Genomic DNA, 23,418 nt, shown 5'->3' with positions numbered 1-23,418 from the left:
ACAGAAATTTATCAGACAAGACTATGATTCTTATTTTTTTCTTACTCACTAAAAAAAGATGCCATATCTGAAATGCTGTTTAAATACAGCTAAGGCTAGTTCCTACTTTTCTGACTGACTTTCTGTTGACACCAGCTGAATCTAAATGATTTGTATATCATTAAATTACTGCATTTCACATCCTGCTGCATTCAATATACTGATTATTATTGTTTTATTCATTTTCAGCTGACAATCACTGTCTTTATCTTCCTAACAATATGAGAAAAATCTGCATATTTTGTTTTTCAATGTTTTACACTCAAGCTTCAATAATTAGATTCAGAGCCTCCAGTCTTATTTTTTTCTAGAGCTGTTATTGATTGTCTGGCCAGGAAGACAGGCACTCTAGAAGTAATACATTAAGGAAACAACATTTTGTTGCACTGATAAGTGTTTGCCAAACCACTGATTTGGATAATTTTGGTAAATATCTATCTTCCAACTAAAGTTGATTATATGCTTTGGATTATGCAAACAGGCTTCATATCCTCCCAGTTACTGTCTTTTGGCCTTTTATTGAACATCTCAGCCTGAAGAGGAGCCAAGGAAAGAAAAAGGAACTGAGAATTGGACTTCAGTGTTTCCTTGGGTTATCTGTTTCTTTCAATTAGGCAATTATCAAAGGCCTCCTTTATCATTTCTAATTGATAAGTAGCGTACAACTTTTACTAGCTGGTAAACACTTGTTTAACCAGTGCCTTCTTTTTCAAGGTGTGTGCAAAGAATTAAGAGGAATTTAGCTGATGTCTTTCCCATAATTTGTACAGCATTATTCATAGAATTACAGAACTGAGGATCTGTAGCCACACTGCTCACTTCATCTCCAGCCAGCTCCCAGATTTGTTCCGTTTCTGCCCCTGGGGCAAGGCAGCTCCAATGGGAGTCCTAATTATGAGTGAGACCCTGCGCTAGGATATCCAAAGCAAAAACAGCTCTGGCAAAAGTATTTGCTTTACCTTTAGCTCATTTTCCTGTCTGTTCTACCTCCACACTAGCTGCCAGTGCTTCCCTTTGTTTTATTACCCTCTTATCTTTTATCCTTTTATTTTGTTATGCTCTGTTTAGAATGTAGCCTCCTTGAAGGTAGTTACTCCCTTAATCTTAGCATTAATAAATGCTTTTCTGTCTTATCTGTCTCCATTTCTAGCTATATATCTATATAGAAATCTATCATCTACACATCTTCTGATCCATTTCTAATTCTATCTAATCTCTGAAGTTTAAGGCTTGGAAAGACCTTAGAAATTGTTCAGTCCTACATTCTCAGTTTTTAGATGGAATCAATACCAAACAACATGAAGTTATTTGCTTACTCAAACAATGAGCCTTTTATTAGGTGCTACTATGTGTTAGAAATTGTGCTAGGAAAATATGCTGGGAAGCTTGCATTGAGTTAGAGGAAACAGCATCAACGTATGTTTACAAATTAAATTAAGATGTATACCAATAGTAGCTGGGGGAATTAGAAAAGGTCTCGTGTTAGGTCTCAACAAATCTATGTTGAAGTTTGAAAGAACCAAGGAATTTTAAGATGAGGCCGTATGTTCCAGACCTGGGGACATGACTGTTGTGTATGAGGAATGGTAAGAAAAACAAGTTTTCATGGACTGTATAATGCAAGAATGTATAATGTCTTGAAAGGTAACCTGGAACCTCAGATCAAATTATCAAACCCACTTATTTTAGAGATGAGGAAATTGAGACCCAGAGAGGTTAAATGATTTGCCAAGTCACAAAATGACTTACCAAAAAGAAAAAAATGCCAGAGCTGAGATTATAGGATTAATTTCCTGACTCTAAGGCCAGAACTCTTTATCACTGCCCCCTGTAATATAATGTGATACTTTTCTTTCTCTGCCTGTGCCCCATGGAATTTGTAAAATAATAAAAATTTAGTAGTTTTGTTTATCTGTAATTTCATCATTGTAGTTATCCCCCCTTCAAAAACAGATCAAAGCCCCTTTTTCTCATTCTCATTCTGTATAAACGTCTTGTCTCTGTTTTCTCATAATTCTTTGCAGAGACTCTACTCAGCATGACATATATTTTCTTTTTATTCTTTTAATGTCTTAGTAAGATAGGAATTAAATGCAGCCATGGAATTAAAAGATGTTTGCTCCTTGGAAGGAAAGCTATGGCAGATCTGGGCAATATAACTAAAAAGCAGAGATATCACCTTGATGTCAAAGGTCCAAATTGTCAAAGCTATTTTTTTTCAGCAGTTACATATGAGAGATGGGACTACAAAGAAAGCTGAGCACTGTAGAATGGAGTCCTTTGAATTGTGGTGCTGAAGATTTTTTTTTTTTAATTTTTAGGCAGTTGGGGTTAAGTGACTTGTCCAGGCTCACATAACTAGTGTCAAGTGTTTAGTCTGAGGCTGGATTTGAACTCAGGTCCTCCTGACTTCAGGGCTGGTGTTCTATCCGCTGCACCACCTAGCTGCCACATCTGAAGAAGATTTTTGAGAGTCTTTTAGACAGAGAAGAGATCAAATCAGTTAATAGTTAAAGAAAATAATTCAGACTACTCATTAGAAGGACAAACACTGAAGCTGAAGCTTAAATATTTTGGCCAAATAACAAAAAAAAAAAGGACTCATTGGAAAAGACCCTGATATTGAGAAATATTGAAGTCAAAAGGAGATGGGGACAGCAGAGGATGAAATAGTGTCACGAAAGCAACAAACATGAACTTGGACAGATTTTGGAAGGTGGTGGTGTATCTAAGGGCTTGGTGTATACTATGGTCCATGGGGTCATGAAGAGTTGGACACGACCGAACCACTGAATAGCAACAACATGATTGGAATTAGACTTGTCAGACCTTAGTTTTCATACATGTAAAATGAAGTGATCAAACTAGATGATTGTGAGGTTAAGTGAGTTGCCCAACATCCCATAGCTAACAAATGGCAAAAACAAGATTTAAATCTAAATCCTTAAACTCCAAATCCACAGTTCTTCTCATTCTACCTTTTGGGGCACAACATATAATTCAGCCTCTCCCTTGTAGATTTTACCAGTTTTTGTAAATGTCACACTTAGAATTTTTCAGTCTTTACAGGACTTTTGCTCAAGAGTCATCAGTGACTCCCTGTTCTTCATTGTTTCCATATTGTTTACAGAATAAATTCCAAACAAATGAACCAAATGTTCTGGTATTCTCTCGTGTTTTGACATTTTGGATCAGGAGTGTTAAGAAGGAATGGAGTGGAAAGAGATAGAATTTGGATTCTAGAAATCTAGCAAGGCTACTTCTGTGCAGCTTAACAGTCTCATCATCTGCCAGGAATTTCTTTCATGTCTTTTTTTTTTCCTTTAGAAAACATATTGCTGATTTTCCTATTTCCCTTTGGTTTCTTTGTCTGAGATCCCTAAAGCTTTGTCTGCACTTTCCTCAGCATTTATCTCTTAATAGCACTCCAGGAAAGAATGAGTTTAGGGGCTTTGACAACTTAAAGTGAAACTAGGTTAACTTTCCCTTTTCCTCCCAATTTCCTATTGTACAACTGCAAATGGTTTTAGAATCTTGTTATCCAGAGAAATATACTCATTTTACAGTAATACCTCTATTAATGAATTGGATGTATTGCAATGACACACTTCTTTGTCAGAAACTTAATTACCAAAGGAAATAATGTCAGAGGTATAGGGATGCATTTCCAGACATGATAAAAATAAGAAGGCTATATTATGAAAATACTACATTTTATATCAATTTTCCTCTGAAATTAGAATTGCAACAGTAAGTTAGGTGCAGTTACATTCTATTTCTTGACCACTTATTTCATGATTAAAACTAGTTTTAATTAAGACTGATTCTAATGTGTCACTACTACATGAATCTTCCTATTTTGTAATTTTTTTAGAGCAGTTTGTGTAAGGGGAGGAGGAGTGGAGGGGTGTGTAAGCCAAAAATACTTCCAGTTCTGGTGCTCTAATTCTGTCTACTTATCTCTGCCCATCTGAGACGTGATATTACATTGTGACACAGTTCAGTTTGGTAGGTAGAAAGCTCGCTGACAACTTTGTGATTTAGGTAATTCTTCATTTATTCAATCAATTAAATCAATCAAGAAGCATTTATTAAATGTCTACTTCTTGTTATTGTTCAATGTTTCAGTTGTTTCCAACTCTTTGTGGCCCCATTTAAGGTGTTCTTGGTTGCCATTTCTTTCTGCAGTTCATTTTACAGATGAGGAAACTGAGGCAAACAGTGTTAAATGACTTGTCCAGCTATTAAAAGTCTTGAGACTGGACTTAAATTTAAGTCTTTCCTGACTTCAGGCCCAATGGTGTATGCATTGAACCACCTTTGCTGTTGTTGTTGTTTAGTTGTTTTTCAGTCCTGTCTGAATTTTTGTGACTCCATTTGGAGATTTCATGACAAAGATACTGGAGTAGTTTGCCATTTCCTTCTCCAACTGCGCCACCTAGCTGCCTCTAAGTAGCTACTAATGACAGTTGTGTTAGATGTTGATGATACAAATACAAAAGTGATGTGGTTCTTGTCCTTAAGGGGAAGGAGCTCTTACTCTATAAGAGGGATACACTATGTTACCAGATAGGTAAATGAAAAAAAAATTGCATAAATGAATGTACAGTGATGAGTGGTGTGGTCCACTAACTGAGGGACTGAGGAAAGGCCTCAAAATCAGAAACACCAGAGCTGGTCTAAATTGTAGCTGGGTGTTCCAAGGAATTGGAGTCAGGAGGGACAGTGTTCCAGTTATAGGTCACAGCCTGTGCAAGGGCAAGGAAATCATTGGTAGAATGACATGAATGAGAACAGAAAGGATTCCAGTTTTTAATGGAATATAGAGTATGTGAGGGGTAGTAGTTTGAAATGAGCCTGGAAAGGAAGCCTGGACCCAAGTTGTGAAGGGAATACCAAGGGAATGAAATAATATTTTATCCCAAATACAATGAAGAGCCGCCAAAATGTAAGCAAAGGGGAGATATGGATAGACTTCTACTTTATATTTTTGTTTGAACTTTTTCTTCAATTATGCATTTATTTTTTCTTTGTCCTACCTCCTGCAATTAAAAGAAAAGAAAACACAACTTTTGTAAGAAATATGCATATCATCAAACAAAACAAAACCTGCAATGTCTATGTTTAAAAATATACATCTCATTCTGCAATGATTACATCTCTCTCATGACTCTATCAGAAAGTGGGTACAATGCTTCATCATTGATTCTTGGGAATCATGGCTGAATATAGCATTGATGAAAGTTCTTAGACTTGTCACCTCAGTATGGCTCTGCAGGCAGGATCACCAAAGTGACCTTCTTGTTGCCATGGAGGAACCGTGTCCCCGTTTTGGGTGAAGATGGCCTGAATGGCTCTTGGGAGTTGCCAGGCTGTCTGTACATTGTGAGAGCTACATTGTCATCTTTGTCCATCTGTAAAGAGGATTAGGGATGTGTGCTGCCCTGATTGAGTATCCTTTTTGAGATTAGGATGACCAAATGAAACATGACTTGTTACAATGCACCAGAAGGGTATCTGGGTTTGCCCAGAGCATCATGGAAAGGTGTTACAGAATTAGAAAATTCAGATGTTTGCTCATGATGAGTGGATAGAGTGCCAGACCCAGAGTTAGGAAGACTGAATTCAAATCCGGCCTCAGACACTGACTAGCTATGTGACCTTGGGCAAGTCACATAACCCTGTTTACCTCAGTGTCTGCATCTGGAAAATGAGCTGGAGAAGGAAATGACATACTGCTCCAATATCTTTGCCAAGAAAACTGCAAATGGGGTCACAAAGAATCAGACATGACTGACAAGACTTTTCAAATATGTCTTTAAAAAGTTGTGTAAACCGTTCTCCTGTTTCTTCTCATTTTACTTTGTCATTTCACATGTCTTTTCAAGTTTCTCCGAAACTACTTTTGGCAGCTTTTTAGACAATAGATGGGAGAAGGGAGAGACTAGAAGCAGAGGACACAGTGGATGCCTATTTCAATACTTCAGGTATGAGGGCCTGGACTGGGGTGACTGTAGCATGAGTAGATAGAAAGGAAGAGATGTGAGAAGTGTGAGTGTGAGGAGGCAGAATGGATAAGACTTGGCAAAACAAACAGATATGGTGCATAAGTAAGAGGGAAGAGCCAACAATGTCTGAAGATGGGAATCTAAATGAGTGGAAGAAGGGAGTGTCCTTGACAGAAAAAGAAAGTCAAGTGGAGGGGTGGTTTTAGGAGGAAAGATGCCAAGCTCTGTTTCGGACGTGTTGAGTTTGAGATGCCAAAGGATATTTACGTACAAATATTGGCAGGACGGCAAGACTGTTATTCCAGACAGAGATGAGAGCTGGATGTAGATCTGGGAGATGATATTTGAATCCATGGACACTGATGAGATCATCAAAAGAGATCATTTACTTCTAGTGAACTTCTGTAGTGTTATGGAATCCTGTCCCTTTTGGTCCTTGCATGTATAGTTGTTTGACACCCTTGTGCTTACCATTTTGTACTGGTACAGAGAAACGCATTGATGTGTAACTGGGAGAGTGGTGAGACCCTTGGGTAGAGTTTCACTTGTCTGTGATTTTTCCATGTGTAATAGGATGGAAATAGAAGAACTAGCATGAACTGATCAGATTTAGAGGGGTCATTGGGATTATGGATCATGGATCTAGATCTGGAAGGGTCCTTGGGGGCCTTTTAATCCATTGCTCTCTTTTCAGTTGTGGAAACTGATGTCCACAGAGATTTAAGTAACCTACCCAAATTAACACAAGGCACTAAGTGTTAAAGGCAGTATTAAAACTAGTCTTCTGATTCCACAGTCAATGATTTTTACATTGTATCACATCATAGCATAATACTTTAAAGTTTGTGAAGCACTTTATAAATATTATTTCATTCGATCCTCACAAACACTCTCTAAAGTAGATATTATTATTATCCACAGATACAGATGAGAAAACTGAGGTAGACAGAGTTATTTCTGTTGAGATCTGAATTGACCCTCTTCCTTGATGATCTCAGCTTTTTTGGATTGGAATGTGGTTTTGATGACCCTTGTCTCTACTCTCAGGGAATGAAACACAGGGCAGTTAGAAAATAACTATAGGCTGATGAGTTTAAGTTCATTGCTGGTTGAGGAAAACAAAAAATAACAAAACATATCCCCGCCTCTCTTCCTGTATGTTTGGTTCTTGTCATGTATGGTATGCTATAGCATTTCCAATTAGCCCATATGTTCGTAAGTAGATAACTAACCTGGTTTTCATTAGTAATAAAACTAGAGCCAAGGAAGAGGCTAGGGCTGGGGAGGGTAATTTATTTTTACTTCTTAGATATCTGTATTAGTGATGCTGCTAATCAAAGTGTAATTATTCTAGATGTCAGTCCATTGTGGACGTCATCCAGGCTCAGCCATCCCAAGGGGTGAATAGAACTGAGCCTGAGAGCTAGAGTGTATCTTTACTATACATGGAAGGATCCTGAAAATCTTTCCTGCTTAGTGATGTAATTTTATTACCAGTGATATATACCCAAAGACCTCATTATTAACTTGATTATGTTTTAATCAGGCAATCAGTAAGCATTTATTATGCATCCACAAAATGTCAATCATTTAGCTAGCTTTTGAAAATACAAATACAAAGGATGAAATCCCTATTCTTAAGGAGCTTACACTTTATTGGGGAGACAATAAGTGCGTACATAAGTATATATACAATAAATACAAAAGAATTAAGTAAAAGGTAATTAGAGAAGGAGGGGACTAACAATTTGTAAAAGTCAGGGATGGCTTCTAATAGAAGAAAGTGATATTTGAGCTATGTCTTAAAGGAAGAGAAGGATTCTATGAGTTAGTGATAAAAGAGAGTACATCCCAAGCTTTTGTGAGACAGTCACAGCAAAGTCATCATGCATAGTGCATAGGAGATGGAGTGTCCTGTATGAAGAACAGAGATAAGGCTAATTTGGTTGTATCGCAGAATGTGGCAAGGAGAGTAAAATGCAAAACTGGAAAGAGATATTGGGTGTCAGGTCATGAAAGGTTTTAAATGCATAACAGGAGTTTATATTTTGTTTTAGAGGCAATAGAAAGTTACTATTTGTGTCAGTAGCGAATGGCAGGGTCAGATTTGTGCTTCAGAAAAATCATTTTGGCACATATGTGAAGGATGGATGGATTTAGGAGTGACCTAAGGCCCAGACACCAATTAGGAAGTCATTTCAATAATTTAGATGAGAGTTGATGAGAGCCAGAACTAAGGTCGTGGCCCTTCACCTGGGTAGAAGGGGTAGACATGAGAAATGTTGGTGACTGATATGAAGAGTGAGAAGTTGAGTATGATGCCAAGGTTATGAGCCAGGAAGATTGAAAGAATAATAGCAATAATCATGTTATTCCTAACCCATTTCCTGCCCTCTATCTAGCCACATTTTTCTAAGGGGCCTGTTGATGAGATAACATGGCCTCCTCCTCCTCACTGAAACCTACTACTACAAATTCAGCCTTTAGGAACTTTTTGATGCTACTCTCCCATTCCTCACATCTAGATCACTTTGCCTGCACCAAGTTTTTGTTTGTTTATTTGCCAACTTTTTTTAATCATAGCTAATTTTTAGAAGAGAATTTTGTTCCTAGAAGTCTTCACGTGAGGAGTTACTTTTTTTTTAATCATTGTTTTAATGATGCACATAAGCTTTCTACTAGTCTTTATGCAGTAAATTCAGTTGTGGCATTTGGATTGATCTTTTTTTGCCAAGACCTTATTTAATACACATTTAATTCACTATGCACAATATCAATGCAATCAATTCTCAGCCATGAACAGGGGCTTTTATGTGCCTCACTGGTACTGCTCCTGTTTTTCCTTCCTTTGAAATGTCTATCATTTTGACCATTTCATTGTTTAGCGGCAACTCTATCAGAAATGCATAGGAAAAGTAAAAGGAGATGAGAAACTTAAGCCAGGTAATTTGACTTCTTGTTATAAGCACCAATAAAAGCTTTGCTGGTGGAGCAAGTCATAACTATGGAAAGAAAAGGGGGATAGAAATGTTATTAATACCATTCTTATACCCTGTTATCACACATAATTGAGAGTTGACTGTGTAGGATGCTTTCTGAAAACAAAGCAGATGCTTACCATTTTGTGCTGTTCTGGGAGTGGTGTAGGTGCCTCAAATCCAGGAGATGGAGTAGTTGACCTTTCAAGGTCCTTTCCTGTCTTATGATTACATTATTGAGTGCATAATTTCATAGACATTTATGGAGAAATATATGCACCCAAACTGCTCCTTTTTAATGGCACACTCCCACACTAAAATAGAAGAGAGAATGAGTCTGTTAAATGACATTTGCAATTTCAGAATGGCACTATGTGGGAGAGAGAACTGCCAATCACTCCTGCCAACAACAGTCCCAAGGGGAGTATAAACTAAGCTAGCTTGGTCCAATTAAGAGAAGTAATTACAAGGAGTGGAAGGTAAACAAAGCTAAGAAAAATATTATCCAGAACTATAACAAATACTTCAGTGAAAAGCATACAGTAGTACTTAAAGTTAACTTGCTTCCCTACCTGTTATGCTACATTGATTTTCCTGGGAATTGCACTCTGAAATAATCAAAAAGAAATCACCCTACTTTATTTCATCACCAAAGAAAATGAGGGGTAATGGAAAGATCAAGGAGCTCCATAAACAACTTCAATTAGGTCAAATCTCTAAATAACCTTGGGTTAGTATCTAATGTAAAATATTATGTTGTGACCCATTTAGCTCTTGGTAGCATAGAACAATTTTGTGAAAAAAGGGCCCTTTGCCTACGTTTTTGCTAAGATTATGTCTGTCATAATGCTATGAAATTTATGTGTGCATGTGAGTATGTATGTGTGTGCCCATGTGTGTGTGATACCAGCATTTTTAAAAGATAGGGCATGGCAGGCTAGGTCTATTTGCTTTCATATCTATAAATCAGTAACTGAAGACCTGATCCATTAACCCATTACAATGAAATTGCATGTGTATTTGTCTTTGTATGGTAGCAGAAAGTACTGAGAATTAAATGTAATTTTCTGTCTCATCAATTTACCTCAGCATACCTTTGTCCTACTGTGGGTATAGATAACAATATTTTAGACATGAAATTATAGACAAAATGAATTTCAGAGCCATTTTGCTACCATGGGTATAGATGTTTCTATACATTTAAGCCTTGTGACATAATTTAAAATAGCATGGCAATGAAATCTGAATCTCCTATTATCTACCTGGAATTAAACAGGTGGTAGAGTGACAGTCCTGGAGTCAGGAAGACTCATCTTCCTTAATTCAAATCTGGCCTCAGATACTTACTATTTGTGTGACCCCAGGTAAGTCACTTAACACTGTTTACCTCAGTCTCCTCATCTATAATATGAGCTGGAGAAGGGTATGGTAAACCACTCCAGCATCTTTGTCAATGAAACTCCAAAAGGGATCATGGAGAATCTGACATGACTGAAATGATGTAACAAGAGTTCTTATGTTTGAAAAACAAATGCTATGTACTAGGCAAAGAAGGTAACTTCAGGTTTCTATGTGATGAAGGTAGCCCTTTTTAATATTTTAATTTCTAGAAACAATTTGTGATGAAAATCCAGTCAGTTCCTCAATAAAACCTATTAAATGACTACTGTATGCCAGGCACTATGCTAAATGGTGGAGATAACAAAGAAAGGAAAAAGACAGCATTGCCTGTAGCCTTAAATAAATGGAAGACTATGAGAGAAGGAAGAAAAAAAACATGAAGTTACTTCTCTTTTCTTCATGTCTAGGGTATTATATGCTCTGCATTCTAGTCTCCAGACTAGTTGAAGAATTTACTATTTCCCTCTTTCTCATTTAGATTTTGGCTGTGTTTGGGTGGGCTAGCATTTTGACAAGTGAAAAGTGAAATCACACATGATAAAAGCACCAAGGCCTAAGGCAAGAAGCACTGGATCTGGAGTCTGGACACTGAGTTTCAGCCCTGTGTCAATGCTCCCTAACTTTGTGACTCTGGGTAAATCCTTCAATCTTTCTGAGCACCATTTTCCATATCTGTAAAATGAGGGTAAACTTACTTGTTTATTTACTTTACCAGGTGTTTAAGGTAATTCTTCATAAAATTTAATGGACTATATGAATGTGAGTTGAATTATTTCTTAATATTCAAGGAAGATTTATAGTAGCATATAAACTCATTGAGAACATAGACTTCCTTCCTTCCTCCTTTCTTTCCTTCCTTCCTTCATTTTTTTGGGAGGGTATTCTTAGTGCCTAACAAAATGTCTTGCACTTAATAATGCTTAATAAATACTTATTCAGTGAAGGCATTATTTCTCTCAAATTGGTATATTCCATTCCAAATTGGTATCAAAAGGAAATATAAATACATGTTTTATTCCATGTCACAGCCAAAATGCAGTGTGATGCCATACCCCTCTATTTTTTTTTTTTGATTAGGCAATGGGGTTAAGTGACTCGTCCAGGGTCACATAGCTAGGAAGTATTACATGTCTGAGGCTGGATTTGAGCTCATGTCTTCCTGAATCCAGGGCAGGTGATCTACCACACACCTCTATTGCCCATACCAAAGGCATATAGAGGTACAAAATCAATATCCTTTAGATTGCTTCCATGCATAATTTAAGGAAAACATTCAAGTATCTGTAGTATCAGAATATTATATATTTATATTTTTTCTTCTATGCCTATCTATTGAGATAAGCTCTGAAATTATAATATCAGAAGCATAGCATTTCATTTTTAAAAGAGATCCAGAGAGCTAACTGAATAAAATGTTAGACTAGTTATCCATACTCAAATTGCACATTTCTCTAATGCCTTTATTTCATAGATCTAGAAATGTTAACTGACTTGTTCAAAGTCACATAACAAGTATCAGAGCTGATAATAAAACCTACATCTTCTTACTTTGAGAAACTAAGCATGAAAAACAAAAAATGAAAGCCTAATGCATAACTCAGATATTGCCTATTTATCTTTTGAGTAATAGGGCTATAGATAAATCTTTAGATGATAATTATCATTATATGTGCTTAGGCGCAACTGAAAAGAAGAAAAGAGAAAATTAAAATGTTAAGAGCTACTGGTAATCAAATAACAGTCAGAAATTAAAATTATAATATTCAAAATTCTAGAGGCAATGTGGTGCAGGTGATAGAGGGTTGGCTTTGAAGTCAAGGAGACCGGTGTTTAAGACCTAATCCTGACACATTCTAGCCATATTGTCTCTTACTGTTTCATTATGCCAGGCATCTCTTTAAGGCTTTAAGCTACAGGTGCCAATATGTAAGGGTGGAAGGTATTTCTAAATCTCTCATTTCTAAATTAGGAGTTTATTACACCAATAAAACCAGATTTTTTGGGTCAATGATCTACAAAAAAAATCCTTTAAACTACAATAAAAAGTGTTAAAATTGTAGTAATGCTTCAATTATCCACCGTAGGTATCCACTATATGTGGGGGATTGTGTTGTGTATAACTGAAAGTTGATATTTTAAGTGCAAATCAACTGTTTCAACTATTTTTATGAGAATTTTTACAATACACAATATATATTTACTTCATCTAATTCACCAATTGTTCTTAGTGATTCAGTTAAATGAAAATGGTAATCCTACATCTCATCCAGGCTTGAAAGTACATCTGTGACATTAATGATTAAGCAAAAAAGGTTTTTGAAAATCCTACCAAGTTGAAAATTCAGTCAAAAATTTGCTAAGAACCTCTTATGTGTCAATCACTGTGCTAGCCATTAGGGAAATAAAGTCAAAAACAAAATAGTTCTTACCCTCAAAGAGCTAATATTCTACTGTGAAAAAGCTATGAGTAGAGGCTCTATGTCTGTCATTCTAGCTAAGTTTGGAGGTATGCATCACCAAAAGGTTGTCCAATGTGTGATGATTTTTTTTTCCAGATCAACTCAGGAAGATCATATATTAAAGCAAAATAGGATTTATATCTGCCTAAGGAGGGGGAATAACCATAGCAATGGAATCTTGTGCCCTAGAAGTAAGAGTATTGATGTCTTAAGAGTTACTATTTTCTAGTTCTAGATTTGGTTGAAATATTAGGCTGATTCTGGTATGACTTTCAAACATGTGTAGGTTCTAGGGTTTTTTGAATAACTTCTGAAAATCAAATTGATTTCTTTTCCTTTTCTACATTTGCCTCTTCTGCATCAAAGTGATACAGCTGCCTGAACTCCTTGGTACTTACTGAACCATCATGATTGCCTTTCTGAATAATTAATAATTAATCAAAGACTAAACACTCCCAGGATGTTTCTTGCATTCAATGAAAATTTATTTTTGCTGTTTCTAAATGTTTAAACTTTTGAAAATAGTTTTCAAAATATTTTCTTATTTTAGCCTCAATAACATTTTCCAGAGTAGCAAAGTGGGTATAGGAAATAAAGAGCCAATCCTGAAGTCAGAAATAACTGGGTTAAAGTCCTTTCTCTGAAATATATATAAGTGTTATGGCACTATGGAATTCATACAACCTCATAGTGCCTAAGTCAGTTCTTAATCCTCAAAGTTATAGACAGTTGCAAATATGCATCTGTGAGGGAATTTCTGTACTGAGAGTACCCTATACTAATTAAATTATAGACCCAAATTTACATCCCCTCTCCCTCACCAGCAAAACAAAATAAACAAACAAGAACAATTTTACATCTCATTTAGCTTCATGTTACTATATATAAAGATATAGTGATATATATGGATATATATATTATATATTACATATATGCATGTATATACTTGCAAGTTTACTTGCATAGACTCATTCAGGCATCATCACAATGTTGTGAGCTATTAGGATATAATGGCAAGAATTTATGGACAGTGGCTTCCTTGAGAAGGTTACTTCAGGCTTCAGTTGATTGGCATATGAATTCCTTTCCCTTGGGCATTTCTTCAACCTTTAGACCTCTTGCTACTAGAAACACATTTCCAGCCAACATAATGCCCATGAATGCTACCCATTCAAAATTTTCTTTCATCAGCAATTTTTCAACTTATGTGCCTGCTATAACCCAACATACTCCATATTTTAAGGGTACAGCTGTTGTCAGTGGAGAATTCAGAGAAATTAAGCCTTGATGACTTTATTTTTTTTATCTTTTTTTACTATGCAGTTGGGGTTAAGTGACTTGCTCAGGGTCACACAGCTACTATGTATTGTGTGTTGTGTGTCTGAGACCAGATTTGAACTCAGGTTCTCCTGACTTCAAGGCCAGAGCTCTATCCTCTGCACCACCTAGCTGTCTCCCTTGATGACTTTAAAGGCAAATATATGGTGCTTTTCTTCTATCCTCTTGATTTCACTTTTGTGTGCCTAACAGAAATTGTTGTGACAAAGCTAACGAATTTCATGAGTGAACTGTGAGGTAATTGTGGTTTCAGCAGATCCCCAAGTTAGTCATCTTGCCTGGATAAATGCACCAAGAAATAGTGGTAGTTTAGGCCATATGAATATTGTACGCCTATCAGATTTAACCAAACATATTTCCCGGGTCTATGGTGTTCTGCTTGAAGGACCTGGCCTTCCATTAAGTGGTCTCTTCTTAATTAACCCTAATGGAGTTATCAGACAGCAGTGTCAATGATCTCCCTATGGGCTGAAGTGTGGAAGAGATTCTTCATTTGATGAAGGCATTCCAGTTTGGGGAAGTCCATGGAGAGGTCTCTCCAGCAAATTGGAGACCAGATTCACCTACAATCAAGCCATCTCCAAATGCTTCCAAGGAGTACTTTGAGAAAGTGAATAAACAATAACATGTATTGTAGACCTGCGTGGCTTTTTAAATTATGAAGAAACCACAAATTGGAATCTACAATAACATGCAAAAATTACTGCATATGAAAGTGTAGTGTATATGTGTATATATGTGTATTTATACACATATATGTGTGTGTATATATATATATATACACATATATATGCACACATATATCTATATATACACATTATGCTTGTCTGTGAATACCTAAATACTGTTTTCATAAAATTCCCCCCCAAACTAATTAACCTTAATAGCTGTTGCTAGTTCAAAGGATCCTTTAATACCAAATCCTTGCTTTTCCCATAGTTCCCCTTTACAAATTGCACTTACCATATATTTGATGTGTTCATTGGAACCTAGAAGTTACCTTCTTGAATTTATAGGCTAAAGAAATTGTGCATTGCCTTTATATGCACAAAAATGGCTGTGGCAAACATTTAATCAGCATGCTTTGAAGGCCTTGAGTTATAGGTAAACAGGTACAGTTGCTTTCCTTTAAGTATCTCTTTGCAGATTCTTTTAAAATTATTAAACTATGGTCTGTTTTCTCCATAATGTGAATGTCTTGTAATTAAAGATAATAACTTCAGAGGTCTAATTTGACTCATAACACATTTGAGTATAAGACAAGTATAGAGTATATTTGCTTTAAAAAAAAAATACAGCACCCACAGTGGTAAATCATGGTGGGCAGATCAAAGTTGTTGGGGTTTTTTTTGCTTTTTGCTAGGCAATTGGGGTTAAGTGACTTGCCCAGGGTCACACAGCTAGTACGTGTGGTGTGTTTTGTGTCTGAGAGTGGATTTGAACTCAGGTCCTCCTGACTTCAAGGCTGGAACTCTATCCACTGCACCACCTAACTGCCCCGTAAGACCAGAGATTTTTAATTCAGGGGTTTATTTTACCATTATTTGAAGTCTGAGTGAACTTTAAGTCTTGATACAATTCAAATACTATTTAATTTGATTGTAAAAGATAGCTGTTGAATCCCAGCATTATATATAATGCAGCTTTGGAAATTATTGAACATTTATCATTCTAACTGGTGAATAACTCGGTGTACATTTTTTAATCAAGAAAAAAGAAATTTTAAACTAAAATAAAAAGATCCATGGAATTGTATTTGGGTTTTCAGGACTAACATTAATGGACCTTCCCATCTGAGTTGAGGTTCACCATAGTGCCGAGTACTTGAGGGGAAACAGACTGCTGCATTCAGGACAACAGATACCTTCAATGGGAAAAAAAATGATTAACACATTATTTTTCAGGAACACAAACAAGGCAACCATTGTCATATATCTGTGTAATGATTTTTTTTGTTTTTGTTTTTGTTTTTTTAAATTTTGTTAATTTATTTTGATTTATCAAAAAATCACTTCCATATGCTTTTGAGTCAAAAATTTTTCTCCCCCTTCCTCCCCCCCACCCTTCCCAAGACGGTGCACAATCTGATATAGGCTTTACATTTACATTCCCATTAAACATATTTTCACATCACTGAAGTTGTAACTAAAAATTAAAACCAATAGGGGGAACCATCAGAAAGATAAAACAAAACTCAACAGAAGAAGAAAATAAGTGATAGCAATTCGACTTCTATAGTTCTTTCTTTGGATGTGGACAGCATTTTCCATCCCAAGGCATCTGGAGAAGTCTTAGATCCTTGTAATGCTGAGAAGGGTTCAGTTTAACAATCATAGTCATTGAATAACGTGGCTGTTACCTGTGTACAAAGTCCTCTTGGTTCTGCTCACTTCACTCAGCATCAGACCATAGAAGTCTTCCAGGTTTTTCTGAAGTCAGCCTGTTCATCATTTCTTATAGCACAATAGTATTCCATTACATTCATATACCACAACTTGCTTAGCCATTCCCCAGTTGATGGGCATCTTCTCAATTTCCAATTCTTTGCCACCACAAAAAGAGCTGCTATGAATATTTTTGTATATATGGATCCTTTTCCCATTTGTTTGATCTCTTTGGGATATAGCCCAAGAAGTGCTATTGCTGGATCAAAGGGTATGCACATTTTTGTAGCCCTTTGGGCATAGTTCCAAATTGTTCTCCAAAATGGTTGGATCATTCACAACTCCACCAACAATGCATTAGTGTTCCAATTTTCCCACATCTTCTCTAACATTTATCATTTTCCTATTTTGTCATGTTGCTCAATCTGATAGGTGTGATGTGGTACCTCAGAGTTGTTTTGATTTGCATTCCTCTAATCAATAATGATTTAGAGCATTTTTTCATATGACTATAGATGGCTTTAATTTCTTCATCTGAGAACTGTCTGTTCATATCCTTTGACCATTTATCAATTGGGGAATGGTTTGTGTTCTTGTAAATTTGTCTTAATTCTGTATGTATTTTAGAAATGAGGCCTTTATCAGAGAGACTGGTTGTAAAAATTCTTTCCCAATTTTCTACTTTCCTTCTAATCTTAATTGCATTGGCTTTGTTTGTGCAAAAACATTTCAATTTAATTTAATCAAAATTTTTGCTTTTCATAATGTTCTCTATCCCCTGTTTGGTCATGAATTCTTCTGTTCTCCATAGATCTGTAGGTAAACTATTCCTTGCTCTCCCAGTTTACTTATGGTATCAGCCTTTATATCTAAGTCCTGAACCCATTTTGACTTTATTTTGGTATATGGTGTGAGATTTGAGTCTATGCCTAGTTTCTGCCATACTCTTTTCCAGTTTTCCCAGCAGTTTTTAATCAAAGAGTGGGATCTTATCCCAGAAACTGGGGTCTTTGGGTTTCTCAAATAATAGATTACTATAGTCATTGACTACTGTGTCTTGCATATTTAACCTATTCCACTGATCCATCTCCCTATTTCTTAGTCAGTACCAAGCAGTTTTGATGATTGCTGCTTTATAATACAATTTAAGATCTGGAATTGCTAGGCCACCTTCCCCTGCATTTCTTTTCTTTAGTTCCTTTGATATTCTGGACCTTTTTTTTTTCCAAATGAATCTTGTTATTATTTTTTGTGTAATGATATTTAAGTAACAAAGGATGCATACTATATTCACACAGTATATGGTAGTTTGTTGGAAACTTTGGGGGTGGCATGAGATAGTTCTAAGTTAATTGAGGACCATTTCCCATATTAAATAGATTTACAATTACAAATAGAAAGGGAGTCAATGTGGAAAGAATGTTGTCTTTGGAGTCAGAGAACATGTGTTCAAAATTTGGCTCCCTTATTTAATACACGTTTGACCTTGGATAAGTAAAGACACTTAAATTCTCTAGCTCAGTATAATTTTCCATAAAGAAAAGAAGTTGGACTTGGTGACCTCTAAAGTCTCTTTAATCTAGAAAATAATAAATCCATATACCTCAGTGATCTGTGATTTCATCATTGTCATTATTTCCGACACTAATACAGATGACAACTTCTCTGATTTGGACAAAGGTCGTTTAGAGTCATTGTGCTAACAGCATTTGTCTTCCTCTAGCCAACCTGGTAATGAACCTTTCTAAATTTAGCTAGGCCAGTCTTCACATAATAGATGTACAGTCTGTTATATGTGTCAGTATTTTGATACATTTTTTGCTTGGCAGGACCTGTGAGATCTTATGTTCCACTGACCTAGCTTTTGAAAATCTCGGGTTGCCTCCATATCACAAATGGAGCACTTATATATGCATAGATAGGATATTTTGTATTTAGAGGTGTGAGGATCAAATGAAATAATGCAAATACTGTGCTTTATAGCTTTAAGTGACTTGCATAAATGTGATATTATTTTAGTAACAGACCCATTAGAAAATTCCCATGAATTACATTTTTCTATTAGATACACGCACAGTTACTAGTGTTCCATAGCAAATTTTCAAATGGATTTGATTTTTCTGTGAACCATTGTCTACCATTTCAGAAATGTCACTTGTCAACTGTGCCATTTTTCTTTAGTAAATAAAGAATGGAACACTTTAATAGGGACTTTAAACTTAGCTTCACCTGGGTTTTCCTATGTTGCAAGATGCTTTAACAGTGGAAATGTACTTTTGTCTGATCAGTAACAGATGACAAATTCTTTTATGTTTTCTTTGATTTTATTTCCTTGTAGAAACTGATTGAGTTATACATCATGTGTGTTACAATGGAGGCAGCTCCATTTCATCAGAGCAAAATCCATTCTTGCTATTGAAATAGTCCATTTCCCTTCTCTGTTTTCTTTTGGTTGTCAGCGTTGAACAGTGGTCTTTTCATTTATTTAAATGTCACCAATTCCATATTCATTACTAGGTGGTGTGCTTAAAGTAATTGAGGTGAATTGAGAAGAGCAGAAAAAAATAGCTGAGTGTATTAAGCTGTTGATTTTAACTACACAAACAAGGGAAAGAAACAACATTCTGATTCCCTTTGGAGCATTATAGTTTGTTATTCTGATAGATCTTTGATTTTATCAAAAAATGACAGATCTTTAGTTCCAGGTAATCCCAATAGTGTGCATGATCTATACTAATTTTCAACTTAATGTTAGTTTTACTTTGATTATCTCAGTTTCCACATTTTCTGTAGCTTCTATGGTGGAAGCCATAAGATTGCTTCATATATATATATATATATGTATATATATATGTATATATATATATATACATATATATATACATATATATATGTATATATATATACATATATATATACATATATATACATATATATACATATATATATACATATATATATACATATATATATATATATGGGTGTGTGTGTGTCTGTGTGTGTATGTATATATATATATGTGTATGTATATATACATGTATATGTATATATGTGTATATATTTATGTATATGTGTATATGTATGTATGTATATATGTATTTGGGCAGTGTGCAGATGTGTCTCACGGTTGTACCTTAGGAAGTAAAAGCCTTAACCATAAAGATACATACATTCTGCTTAATGGACCCAAATTTCCTTGAGATGAAAATCCAAACTACAGGGGGAAGAGAAGTAAAAGCAATAAAAGATGACCTGTGGAAAGTTATGTAAAAGGATAGGATAAAGTTAGGGCTTTGAGTCAAATTGAGTAAACAGGACTGAGTCAAAAGCCAGGAATTCTAAATTTTATAAAAAGACACATAAAGGAAGGACTGAGGGGAGGGTTAAGAAAGCTGCTATTGAAATGATAGGTCTAGTATTTTACAGAACTTCCCTTCATGATGAGTTCCCTGCTCCTGCTTCCTAGTGAAAATGTGTGTGGTCCCCTCCTTTATTTTTGCCCATGAGTCCTCAGCTTTATTGTTGATGTTTCCAGAATCTAAATACAAGGAGGTCAGTAAAGGCAAGAAGGAGATGTGTTTCATTTTTGAAATCATGTCTGACTTATTGTGATCTCAATTGGAGTTTTCTTGGCAAAGATACTGGAGTAGTTTGTGATTTCCTTTTCCAGCTCATTTTTACAGATGAGAAACTGAGGCAAGCATGGTCACACAGCTAGTAAGTGTCAGAGGCCAGGTCTGAATATTGGCAAATGAGTCTTCCTGACTCTAGGCCCAGCACTGTATTCACTGTGTCACCTAGCTGCCCCAAGAAGGACATAGAAAATGACCCATTTGGTACTTAGGGTCTAGGTAGGCAAAGACCAAGTAGATCAACAAAAATAGGGAAGAATTAACAGATCAAACAGAGTGGTCCAGAGTTGTGACTTATTCTAAGGCAGAAGCTGAGAGTAATCTTTTCTATGGATGGTCTATAAAAATTTTCCAGATGTATATTTATAGTTGAGAAGGAGCAGAGGCCCACTAGTTCTGAGGAACAGTCTTCCTAGTGTGTTTTTACAATTCAGAACTATTACACTATTGAGGAGTTATAATGTTTGTGGAATTATTAAGATTAAAGAAATAGAGGAAGGTAAGATCCAAATTAACCAGGTCAAAATACTGTTATAGAAGTATAATGTGGCCTCCAGAAGCAGAATTTAAGAAGTCAAAGAATTTTAGGATTTGAAGAAACTTAGAAGTTATTTAGTCTGGTGAAATCTCTTCTAAATAAAGCATTTCTTACAAAAATATGATTATCTGGACTTCTCATTGAAACTTGAGGTAGCTTATTTCATTGCAAAACAGCTCTAAGTGTTAGAAAGTATGTCTTTTTGTTGAGTTCTCTTGAACCTAGGTCGTTCCCATGCCACCTCTTTATATTATGAGTGTATAGGGAACAACGAACCTCCAAAGTCCCAGCTTTGCCCTATGCTAGACTTGTAAGCGTGGTAGTTGTAAGTGCTCAAGCCTTTTCTTTTATTCTTTAACCTAGCTCAGGCCTGTTTTCTACTCTGAGGGTGGTACATGGGACAGGGAAGGGTAACCTGCTGAACCTGCTCAGCTTCTGGGTAGCTGACAAGGAAATGCTAAGAGAATAGAGCCCACCAAGATGGATGAGAAGATGATGGCAAAAGGAAAACCCTATGTGGAACAATCTCCTTTTATTACTGTGCCACATCTAATGAATAGAAACTCTGTGATCCTGGACAGGTCACTTACTCTCTCAGTGTTTCAGGAAACTTTCTGATCTACATTGGTATGGGGCTCCAAATTCTTTGGGAGTTTCTTCAATCAGGAAATAATTGATTTGGAAAATACAACAATTTTTTTTAAAGAAAGAAAAAAAAAGCCTCATTTTATTTAGCCCTAATACAAAGGGAAAACAATTTACTGGTTCCTCTTGGGATGACCCAATGTAAAAAAGACAGGTTTCTGATGTTAGTGCCTTTAGTTATCACGATACAGGAGAGTTCTGAGCTATAGGACCGAATCATATATCCTCATCATGTGAGAAGAACTCGAGAGACTAGATCAGAAATGGAACAACCCTGAAAACTGCAGGGCCAGAGTATTTTTTTCATCTAACTCTCACTGAATCTGGAGAAGCTGAGGGACATAGAGGGACAATGAAACCAGTAATTAAATCTGGCTCTGTTCTTTATAAACATTGACCTCATTAATTTATTTTAACTGACCTAGTTTAAAAAGAGCTACTCCTTTCCCCCACTGCCACCTCCCTTACGGCTCTTCTAGAAATGTATTGGTTCTTTCATTATATATACTTTTCAGAATTTTCTATGCTTCCTGAGAATTCTGTAAAGAATTCCATGTGTTACAACAATCATTTTGGAACATCATAGTTATTGCTAATACTTGAGAGTGTATGCAATTTAACAGTAAGTGATATTTAGATAGTCTTTTGAGGTTTGCAAAATGTTTACAGACAGTATAGAACCTAAGGACAACTCTAAGTAGGAACTGCACACATTTATTTCCCCATTTTACAGATGAAGAAGCTGAGGTTCAGCCAATGGTCACACATCTAGTAAGCTTCAGGGGTAGGATTTGAACTAAGATATTCCTGCAAGTCCAGCACTCTTTGATATGTGAGGGCACCTCTTTAATATTGTTTGGGACTCTACTGGACTATTGTATAATGCCAAATTAATATTCTTAGTTAAGAGCAATACCAGGAAAGAACGACATATTGATAGTATTGTCTTGTTAATTAGTTACCTAGTACAAAGATGCATGCATATGATCTATTGCAATGTAGGACTTCTGAACTTTCAGATGTGTATAGAGGTATTTCTTGAGAATATTTTTTTTTAGTAAAGTGCAAGACCTTGGCAACCACAAATAGTCAATGTTTTAAAGAGATTGTAAACCCACAGTGTAAATAAAAAGTGACAAAAACAGAAAAGTAAAGTTACTTTTGACAACTTTGGCTAAACAACAAAAGTTTAGAATTAAAAGGATTTTTTAAAAATCTTTTTGAAAACTTCACAGAGAGTTAAAAAATAAACAAAGCCAAAAGCTCTAAAACTCCAATAGAAATTAGCCAATTTTAGTCACTATGATTTTGAGGTATGTAAAAGCCTGGGCCCTCATTGTTATACCTACCCACACTACATATTAGCTATCTTTTTTTTAATCTCTATCTGTCAACTTCTTATGCCTTTCCCTACCATATTATGAACTTTTACTTCTTTCCTCAAACCTGCAATCATACTCTTACCTTCTTATCTTATACCTGATGATATCCTTCTACTTCTTTCTTTAGTTTTCTTTTTCTATGCTCACATGAAAAGTAGTATCCTAATAATTCACTCAAGCTAATACTTCTGATGTGATTCCCTTCTATCTTTGTCAGGACCTGGATCTAACAATCACCTCTTCTTTTTCTCCCTATACATCTTCCGTCTCTCACTTATACTATCAGTTCATTTCCATCCATGTAAACACACATGAAGTCCTCATGCCCTAATTTTGTCTATCTTTCAGGTAGTCATTTATTTATGTAATTAATTTATTTGTTTTATGTAAGCAGAATATATAGTAAATTCTTCCCCTGTCCCCCAAAACCCTGCCATTTATCTTTTAAAAAAATATTTTTGGAACTTTAGTAAAAAACATAAAATTAAGTCACTGACTTTCTTTAATTTTTAAGGAAGCTTTTGTTTAAAATTAGATTTGCAAAGTGGTCAAGTTGACATGTGAAACATGAACAAAGCTTTAACTTTAGTAGCTTCTTAATACTTCAGCTCTTT

The 23,418-nt window shown here is 35.7% G+C and overlaps 1 protein-coding gene and 1 pseudogene across 1 annotated transcript in view; both read left to right on the top strand.

Moving 5' to 3' along the window:
* Positions 1–23,418, top strand: part of ADGRB3 (adhesion G protein-coupled receptor B3) — an 888,617-nt gene that overhangs the window by 150,555 nt on the left and 714,644 nt on the right. The gene's annotated exons all lie outside the window — the stretch shown is intronic.
* LOC110217660 (thioredoxin-dependent peroxide reductase, mitochondrial pseudogene) lies at positions 12,905–14,848 on the top strand (annotated as a pseudogene).

This window comes from Phascolarctos cinereus, unplaced genomic scaffold (assembly GCF_003287225.1).
Source record: "Phascolarctos cinereus isolate Bilbo 61053 unplaced genomic scaffold, phaCin_HiC Scaffold_5;HRSCAF=322, whole genome shotgun sequence".
Lineage (NCBI taxonomy): Eukaryota > Metazoa > Chordata > Mammalia > Diprotodontia > Phascolarctidae > Phascolarctos > Phascolarctos cinereus.
The sequence above is the reverse complement of the archived record's forward strand: the minus strand, read 5'-3'. Positions and strand labels throughout refer to the sequence as shown.